This window comes from Chenopodium album, chromosome 21 (genome assembly GCF_948465745.1).
Source record: "Chenopodium album chromosome 21, dcCheAlbu1.1, whole genome shotgun sequence".
Classification (NCBI taxonomy): domain Eukaryota; kingdom Viridiplantae; phylum Streptophyta; class Magnoliopsida; order Caryophyllales; family Amaranthaceae; genus Chenopodium; species Chenopodium album.
Genome location: NC_137854.1, coordinates 24,431,724 through 24,442,121, shown reverse-complemented (window position 1 = coordinate 24,442,121; position 10,398 = coordinate 24,431,724).

Here is a 10,398-nt window from a genome sequence, read left to right as displayed (position 1 = left end):
ATCAAATGAAAGTTAAATGCATTCAACAAAGCTAATGGAGTTAAAGGAAAGTCAAACACTTTCAACAAAGCTTTTAGAATCAAATGAAAGTCAAATACATTAAAAAAAGCTTTTTGAATCAAATGAAAGTTAATTGCATTCCACAATGCTAATTAAGTCCAATGAAAGTCAAACACATTCAACAAAATTAATTGAGTCAAATGAAAGTCAAACACATTCTAACAAAGCCTTTTGAATAATATGAAAGTCAAATGCATTCAACAAAGCTAATTGAGTCAAATGATAGTCAAACACATTCAACAAAGCTAATTGAGTCAAATGAAAGTCAAACACATTCAACAAAGCTAATTGAGTCAAATGAAAGTCAAACACATTCAAACAAGCTTTTTGAATCAAATGAAAGTCAAATGCATTCCACAATGCTAATTGAGTCAAATGAAAGTCAAACACATTCAACCAAGTTAAATGAGTCAAATGAAAGTCAAACACATTCAAACAAAGCTTTTTGAATCAAATGAAAGTCAATTGCATTCCTCAATGCTAATTGAGTCAAATGAAAGTCAAACACATTCAAAAATGCTTTTTGAATCAAATGATAGTCAAATGAAAGTCTAAAACATTCTACAAAGCTAATTGAGTCAAATGAAAGCCAAACACTTTCAACAAAGCTTTTAAAATCAAATGAAAGTCAAATAGATTCAAGCAAAGCTTTTTCAATCAAATGAAAGTCAATTGCATTCCACAATTCTAATTGGGTAAAATGAAAGTCAAACACTTTCAACAAAGCTAATTGAGTCAAATGAAAGTCAAACACATTCTAACAAAGCGTTTTGAATCAAATGAAAGTTAAATGCATTCAACAAAGCTTTTAGAATCAAATGAAAGTCAAATACATTTAAAGAAAGCTTTTTGAATCAAATGAAAGTCAAATGCATTCCACAATGCTAATTAAGTCAAATGAAAGTCAAACACATTCAACAAAGCTCATTGAGTCAAATGAAAGTCAAACACATTAAAAAAAGCTTTTTGAATCAAATGAAAGTCAAATGCATTCAACAATGCTAATTGAGTCAAATGAAAATCAAATACATTCAACAAAGCTAATTGATTCAAATGAAAGTCAAACACATTCTAATAAAGCTTTTCGAATCAAATGAAAGTCAAAAGCATTCAACGAAGCTAATTGAGTCAAATGAAAGTCAAACACTTTCAACAAAAATTTTTGAATCAAATGAAAGTCAAATATATTCAAACAAAACTTTTTGAATCAAATGAAAGTCAATTGCATTCCACAATGCTAATTGAGTCAAATGAAAGTCAAACACATTCCACAAAGCTAATTGAGTCAAATGAAAGTCAAACACTTTCAACAAAGCTTTTAGAATTAAATGAAAGTCAAATACATTCAAACAAAGCTTTTTGAATCAAATGAAAGTCAATTGCATTCCACAATGCTAATTGAGTCAAATGAAAGTCAAACATGCATTCCACAATGCTAATTGAGTCAAATGAAAGTCAAACACATTCAACAAAGCTCATTGAGTCAAATGAAAGTCAAACACATTCCACAAAGCTAATTGAGTCAAATGAAAGTCAAACACTTTCAACAAAGCTTTTAGAATCAAATGAAAGTTAAATACATTCAAACAAAGCTTTTTGAATCAAATGAAAGTCAATTGCATTCCACAATGCTAACTGAGTCAAATGAAAGTCAAATACATTCTACAAAGCTAATTGAGTCAAATGAAAGTCAAACACATTCAAATAAAGCTTTTTGAATCAAATGAAAGTTAAATGCATTCAACAAAGCTAATGGAGTTAAAGGAAAGTCAAACACTTTCAACAAAGCTTTTAGAATCAAATGAAAGTCAAATACATTCAAAAAAGCTTTTTGAATCAAATGAAAGTTAATTGCATTCCACAATGCTAATTAAGTCCAATGAAAGTCAAACACATTCAACAAAGCTAATTGAGTCAAATGAAAGTCAAACACATTCTAACAAAGCCTTTTGAATCAAATGAAAGTCAAATGCATTCAACAAAGTTAATTGAGTCAAATGATAGTCAAACACATTCAACAAAGCTAATTGAGTCAAATGAAAGTCAAACACATTCAACAAAGCTAATTGAGTCAAATGAAAGTCAAACACATTCAAACAAAGCTTTTTAAATCAAATGAAAGTCAATTGCATTCCACAATGCAAATTAAGTCAAATAAAAGTCAAACACATTCAACAAAGCTAATTGAGTCAAATGAAAGTCAAACACATTCAAACAAAGCTTTTTGAATCAAATGAAAGTCAAATGCATTCAACAAAGGTAATTGAGTCAAATAAAAGTCAAACAATTTCAACAAAGCTTTTAGAATCATATGAAAGTCGAATACATTTAACAAAGCTTTTTAAATCAAATAAAAGTCAATTGCATTCCACAATGCTACTTGAGTCAAATGAAAGTCAAACACATTCAACAAAGCTAATTGAGTCAAATGAAAGTCAAACACATTCAAACAAAGCTTTTTGAATCAAATGAAAGTCAATTACATTCCACAGTGCTAATTGAGTCAAATGAAAGGAAAACATATTCAACAAAGATAATTGAGTCAAATGAAAGTCAAACACATTTAAACAATGCTTTTTGAATCAAATGAAAGTCAAATACATTCAAACAAAGCTATTTGAATCAAATGAAAGTCAATTGCATTCCACAATGCTATTTAAGTCAAATGAAAGTAAAACACATTCAACAAAGCTAATTGAGTCAAATGAAAGTCAAACACATTCAAACAAAACTTTTGGAATGAAATGAAAGTCAAATGCATTCAACAAAGCTAATTGAGTCAAATGAAAGTCAAACACTTTCAACAAAGCTTTTAGAATCAAATGAAAGTCAAATACATTCAAACAAAGCTTTTTGAATCAACTGAAAGTCAATTGCATTCCACAATGCTAATTGAGTCAAATGAAAGTCAAACACATTCAACAAAGCTAATTGAGTCAAATGAAAGTAAAACACATTCAACAAAGCTAATTGAGTCAAATGAAAGTCAAACACATTCAAACAAAGATTTTGAATCAAATGAAAGTCAATTGCATTCCACATTGCTAATTGAGTCAAATGAAACTCAAACACACTCAACAAAGATAATTGAGTCAAATGAAAGTCAAACACATTCAAACAAAGATTTTGAATCAAATGAAATTCAATTGCATTCCACAACGTTAATTGAGTCAAATGAAAGTCAAACACATTCAACAACGCTTTTAGTATCAAATGAAAATAAAATACATTCAAACAAAGCTTTTTGAATCAAATGAAAGTCAATCACATTCAACAAAGCTAATTGAGTCAAATGAAAGTCAAACACTTTCAACAATGCTTTTAGAATCAAATTAAAGTCAAATACATTCAAACAAAGCTTTTTGAATCAAATAAAAGTCAATTGCATTCCACAATGCTAATTGAGTCAAATGAAAGTCAAACACATTCAAGAAAGCTAATTGAGTCAAATGAAAGTCAAACACATTCAAACAAAGCTTTTGGAATCAATAGAAAATCAATTGCATTCAACAAAGCTAATTGAGTCAAATGAAAGTCAAACACTTTCAAAAAAAGCTTTTAGAATCAAATGAAAGTCAAATATATTCAAACAAAGATTTTTAAATCAAATGAAAGTCAATTGCATTCCACAATGCTAATTGAGTCAAATGAAAGTCAAATACATTCTACAAAGCTAATTGAGTCAAATGAAAGTCAAACACATTCTAACAAAGCTTTTTGAATCAAAGGAAAGTCAAATGCATTCAACAAAGCTAATTGAGTCAAATGACAGTCAAACACTTTCAACAAAGCTTTTAGAATCATATGAAAGTCGAATACATTTAACAAAGCTTTTTAAATCAAATAAAAGTCAATTGCATTCCACAATGCTACTTGAGTCAAATGAAAGTCAAACACATTCAACAAAGCTAATTGAGTCAAATGAAAATAAAACACATTCAACAAAGCTAATTGAGTCAAATGAAAGTCAAACACATTCAAACAAAGGTTTTTGAATCAAATGAAAGTCAATTGCATTCCACAATTGTAATTGAGTCAAATGAAAGTCAAACACATTCAAAAATGCTTTTTAAATCAAATGGTAGTCAAATGCATTCAACAAAGCTATTTGAGTTAAATGAAAGTCAAACACATTCAACAAATTAAGTTAAGTCAAATGAAAGTCAAACACATTCTAATAAAGCTTTTTGAATCAAATGAAAGTCAAATGAATTCAATGAAGCTAATTGAGTCAAATAACAGTCAAACACTTTCAACAAAGCTAATTGAGTCAAAGAAACCCAAACACTTTAAACAAAGCTTTTAGAATCAAATGAAAGTCAAACAAATTCTAACAAAGCTTTTTGAATCAAATGAAAGTCAATTGCATTCCACAATGCTAATTGAGTCAAATGAAAGTCAAACACATTCCACAAAGCTAATTGAGTCAAAGAAACCCAAACACTTTAAACAAAGCTTTTAGAATCAAAAGAAATTGAAATACTTTCAAACAAAGCTCTTTGAATAAAATGAAAGTCAATTGCAGTCCACAATGCTAATTGAGTCAATTGAAAGTCAAATACATTCTACTAAGCTAGTCGAGTCAAATGAAAGTCAGGCACATTGTAACAAAGCTTTTTGAATCAAAGGAAAGTCAAATACATTTAACAAAGCTAATTGAGTCAAATGAAAGTCAAACAATTTCAGCAAAGCCTTTAGAATCAAATGAAAGTCAAATATATTCAAACAAAGCTCTTTGAATCAAATGAAAGTCATTTGCATTCCACAATACTATTTGAGTCAAATGAAAGTCAACCACATTCAACAAAGCTAATTAAGTCAAATGAAAGTCAAACACATTCAAACAAAGCTTTTTGAATCAATAGAAAATCAAATGCATTCAACTAAGCTAATTGAGTTAAATGAAAGTCTAACACTTTTAAAAAAGCTTTTAGAATCAAATGAAAGTCAAATACATTCAAACAAAGCTTTTTAAGTCAAATGAAAGTCAATTGCATTCCACAACGCTAACTGAGTCAAATGAAAGTCAAATACATTCAACAAAGGTAATTGAGTAAAATGAAAGTCAAACATATTTAAACAAAGCTTTTTGAATCAAATGAAAGTCAAATGCATTTAACAAAGCTAATTGAGTCAAATGAAAGTCAAACACTTTCAACAAAGCTTTTAGAATCAAATGAAAGTCAAATAAATTCTAACAAAGCTTTTTGAATCAAATGAAACTCAAATGCATTCAACAAAGCTAATTAAGTCAAATGAAAGTCAAACACATTCAACAAAGATAATTGAGTCAAATGAAAGTAAAAAACAGCCAACATAGCTAATTGAGTCAAATGAAAATTAAACACATTCAAACAAAGCTTTTTGAATCAAATGAAAGTCAATTGCATTCAACAAAGCTAATTGAGTCAAATGAAAGTCAAACATTTTCAACAAAGCTTTTAGAATCAAATGAAAGTTAAATACATTCAAACAAAGCTTTTTGAATCAAATTAAAGTCAATTGCATTCCACAATGCTAATTGAGTCAAATGAAACTCAAACACATTCAACAAAGCTAATTGAGTCAAATGAAAGTCAAACACATTCAAATAAAGCTTTTTGAATCAAATGAAAGTTAAATGCATTCAACAAAGCTAATTGAGTCAAATGAAAGTCAAAAACATTCAACAAAGCTTTTAGAATCAAATGAAAGTCAAATACATTCAAACAAAGCTTTTTGAATCAAATGAAAGTCAATTGCATTCCACAATGCTAATTGAGTCAAATGAAAGTCAAACACAATCAACAAAGCTAATTGAGTCAAATGAAATTTAAACACATTCAAATAAAGCATTTTGAATCAAATTAAAGTTAAATGCATTCAACAAAGCTAATTGATTCAAATGAAAGTCAAACACTTTCAACAAAGCTTTTAGAATCAAATCAAAGTCAAATACATTCAAACAAAGCTTTTTGAATCAAATGAAAGTCAATTGCATTCCACAATGCTAATTGAGTCAAATGAAAGTCAAACACAATCAACAAAGCTAATTGAGTCAAATGAAATTTAAACACATTCAAATAAAGCTTTTTGAATCAAATAAAAGTCAAATCCATTCAACAAAGCTAATTGAGACAAATGAAAATGAAACACTTTCAACAAGGCTTTTAGAATCAAATGAAAGTCAAATACATTCAAACAAAGCTATTTGAATCAAATGAAAGTCAATTGCATTCCACAATGCTATTTGAGTCAAATGAAAGTAAAACACATTCAACAAAGCTAATTGAGTCAAATGAAAGTCAAACACATTTAAACAAAGCTAATTGAGTCAAATGAAAGTCAAACACATTTAAACAAAGCTTTTTGAGTCAAATGAAAGTCAAATGCATTCAACACAGCTAATTGAGTGAAATAAAAGTCAAACAATTTCAACAAAGCTTTTAGAATCAAATGAAATCTAATACATTCAAACAAAGCTTTTTGAATCAATTGAAAGTCAATTGCATTCCACAATGCTAATTGAGTCAAATGAAAGTTAAACACATTCAACAAAGCTAATTGAGTCAAATGAAAGTAAAACACATTCAACAAAGCTTTTTGAATCAAATGAAAGTCAAATGCATTCAACAAAGCTAATTGAGTCAAATCAAAGTTAAACAATTTCAACAAAGCTTTTAGAATCAAATGAAAGTCTAATACATTCAAACAAAGCTTTTTGAATCAATTGAAAGTCAATTGCATTCCACAATGCTAATTGAGTCAAATGAAAGTCAAACACATTCAACAAAGCTAATTGAGTCAAATGAAAGTAAAACACATTCAACAAAGCTAGTTGAGTCAAATGAAAGTCAAACACATTCAAACAAAGATTCTGAATCAAATGAAAGTCAATTGCATTCCACATTGCTAATTGAGTCAAATGAAACTCAAACACATTCAACAAAGCTAATTGAGTCAAATGAAATTCAAACACATTCAAACCAAGATTTTGAATCAAATGAAAGTCAATTGCATTCCACAACGCTAATTGAGTCAAATGAAAGTCAAACACATTCAACAACGCTTTTAGTATCAAATGAAAGTAAAATACGTTCAAACAAAGCTTTTTGAATCAATTGAAAGTCAATTTCATTCCACAATGCTAATTGAGTCAAATGAAAGTAAAACACATTCAACAAAGCTAATTGAGTCAAATGAAAGTCAAACACTTTCAACAAAGCTTTTAGAATCAAATTAAAGTCAAATGCATTCAAACAAAGCTTTTTGAATCTAATGAAAGTCAATTGCAATCCACAATGCTAATTGAGTCAAATGAAAGTCAAACACATTCAACAAAGCTAATTGAGTCCAATGAAAGTCAAACACATTCAAACAAAGCTTTTTGAATCAAATGAAAGTCAAATGCATTCAACAAAGCTAATTGAGTCAAATGTAAGTCAAACACTTTTAACAAAGCTTTTAGAATCAAATGAAAGTCAAATACATTCAAACAAAGCTTTTTGAATCAAATGAAAGTCAAACACTTTGAACAAAGCTTTTAGAATCAAATGAAAGTCAAATACATTCAAACAAAGCTTTTTGAATTAATTCAAAGTCAATTGCATTCCATTGTGCTAATTGAGTCAAATAAATGTCAAACACATTTAACAAAGCTAATTGAGTCAAATAAAACTCAAACACATTCAAACAAAGCTTTTTGAATCAAATGAAAGTCAAATGCATTCAACAAAGTTAATTGAGTCAAATGAAAGTCAAACAGTTTCAACAAAGCTTTTAGAATCAAATGAAAGTTATATACATTCAAACAAAGCTATTTGAATCAAATGAAAGTCAATTGCATTCCACAATGCTATTTGAGTCAAATGAAAGTCATTCAACAAAGCTAATTGAATTAAATGAAAGTCAAACACATTCAAACAAAGCTTTTTGAATCAAATGAAAGTCAAATGCATTCAACAAAGCTACTTGAGTCAACTGAAAGTCAAACACATTCAAACAAAGCTTTGTGAATCAAATGAAAGTCAAATGCATTTAACAAAGGTAATTGAGTCAAATGGAAGTCAAACACTTTCAACAAAGCTTTTAGAATCAAATGAAAGTCAAATAGATACAAACAAAGCTTTTTGAATCAAATGAAAGTCAAATGCATTCAACAAAGCTAATTGAGTCAAATAAAAGTTAAACAATTTCAACAAAGCTTTTAGAATCAAATGAAAGTCTAATACATTCAAACAAAGCTTTTTGAATCAATTGAAAGTCAATTGCATTCCACAATGCTAATTGAGTCAAATGAAAGTCAAACACATTCAACAAAGCTAATTGAGTCAAATGAAAGTAAAACACATTCAACAAAGCAAGTTGAGTCAATTGAAAGTCAAACACATTCAAACAAAGATTCTGAATCAAATGAAAGTCAATTGCATTCCACATTGCTAATTGAGTCAAATGAAACTCAAACACATTCAACAAAGCTAATTGAGTCAAATGAAATTCAAACATATTCAAACCAAGATTTTGAATCAAATGAAAGTCATTTGCATTCCACAACGCTAATTGAGTCAAATGAAAGTCAAACACATCCAACAACGCTTTTAGTATCAAATGAAAGTAAAATACGTTCAAACAAAGCTTTTTGAATCAATTGAAAGTCAATTTCATTCCACAATGCTAATTGAGTCAAATGAAAGTAAAACACATTCAACAAAGCTAATTGAGTCAAATGAAAGTCAAACACTTTCAACAAAGCTTTTAGAAACAAATGAAAGTCAAATACATTCAATCAAAGCTTTTTGAATCTAATGAAAGTCAATTATATTCCACAATGCTAATTGAGTTAAATGAAAGTAAAACACTTTCAACAAAGCTAATTGAGTCAAATGAAAGTCAAACACATTCAAACAAAACTTTTTGAATAAAATGAATGTCAAATGCATTCAACAAAGCTAATTGAGTCAAATGAATGTCAAACACTTTCAACAAAGCTTTTCGAAACAAATGAAAGTCAAATACATTCAAACAAAGCTTTTTGAATCAAATGAAAGCCAATTGCATTCCACAATGCTAATTGAGTCAAAAGAAAGTCAAACACATTCAAAAAAGCTAATTGAGTCAAATAAAAGTCAATCACATTCAAACAAAGCTTTTTGAATCAAATGAAAGTCAAATGCATTCAACAAAGCTACTTGAGTCAAATGAAAGTCAAACACTTTCAACAAAGCTTTTAGAATCAAATGAAAGTTAAATATATTCAAACAAAGCTTTTTGAATCAAATGAAAGTCAATTGCTAATTGAGTCAAATGAAAGTCAAACACATTCAACAAAGCTTTTTGAGTCAAATGAAAGTAAAACACATTCAACAAAGCTAATTGAGTCAAATGAAAGTCCAACACATTCAAACAAAGCTTTTAAAATCAAATGAAAGTCAAATGCATTCAACAAAGCTAATTGAATCAAAAGGAAGTCAAACACTTTCAACAAAGCTTTTAGAATCAAATGAAAGTCAAATACATTCAAACAAAGCTTTTTGAATCAAATGAAAGTCAACTGCATTCCACAATGCTAATTGAGTCAAATGAAAGTCAAACACATTCAACCAAGCTAATTGAGGCAAATGAAAGTAAAACACATTCAAAAAAGTTGATTGAGTCAAATGAAAGTCAAACACGTTCAAACAAAGCTTTTTGAATCAAATGAAAGTCAAATGCATTTAACAAAGGTAATTGAGTCAAATGAAAGTCAAACACTTTCAACAAAGCTTTTAGAATCAAATGAAAGTAAAATATATTCAAAAAAAGCTTTTTGAATCAATTGAAAGTCAAATTCATTCAACAAAGCTACTTGAGACAAATGAAAGTCAAACACTTTCAACAAAGCTTTTAGAATCAAATGAAAGTAAAACATATTCAAAAAAAGCTTTTTGAATCAAATGACAGTCAAATGCATTCAATAAAGCTACTTGAGTCAAATGAAAGTCAAAAACTTTCAACAAAGCTTTTAGAATCAAATGAAAGTCTAATACATTCAAACAAAGCTTTTCGAATCAAATGAAAGTCAATTGCATTCCACAATGCTAATTGAGTCAAATGAAAGTCAAACACAATATACAAAGCTAATTAAGTCAAATGAAAGTCAAACACATTCAACAAAGCTAATTGAATAAAATGAAAGTCAAACACATTCAAACAAAGCTTTTTAAATCAAATGAAAGTCAAATGCATTCAACAAAGCTAATTGAGTCAAATGAACACATTCAAACAAAGCTTTTAAAATCAAATGAAAGTCAAATGCATTCAACAAAGCTAATTGAATCAAATGGAAGTCAAACACTTTCAACAAAGTTTTTGAATCAAATG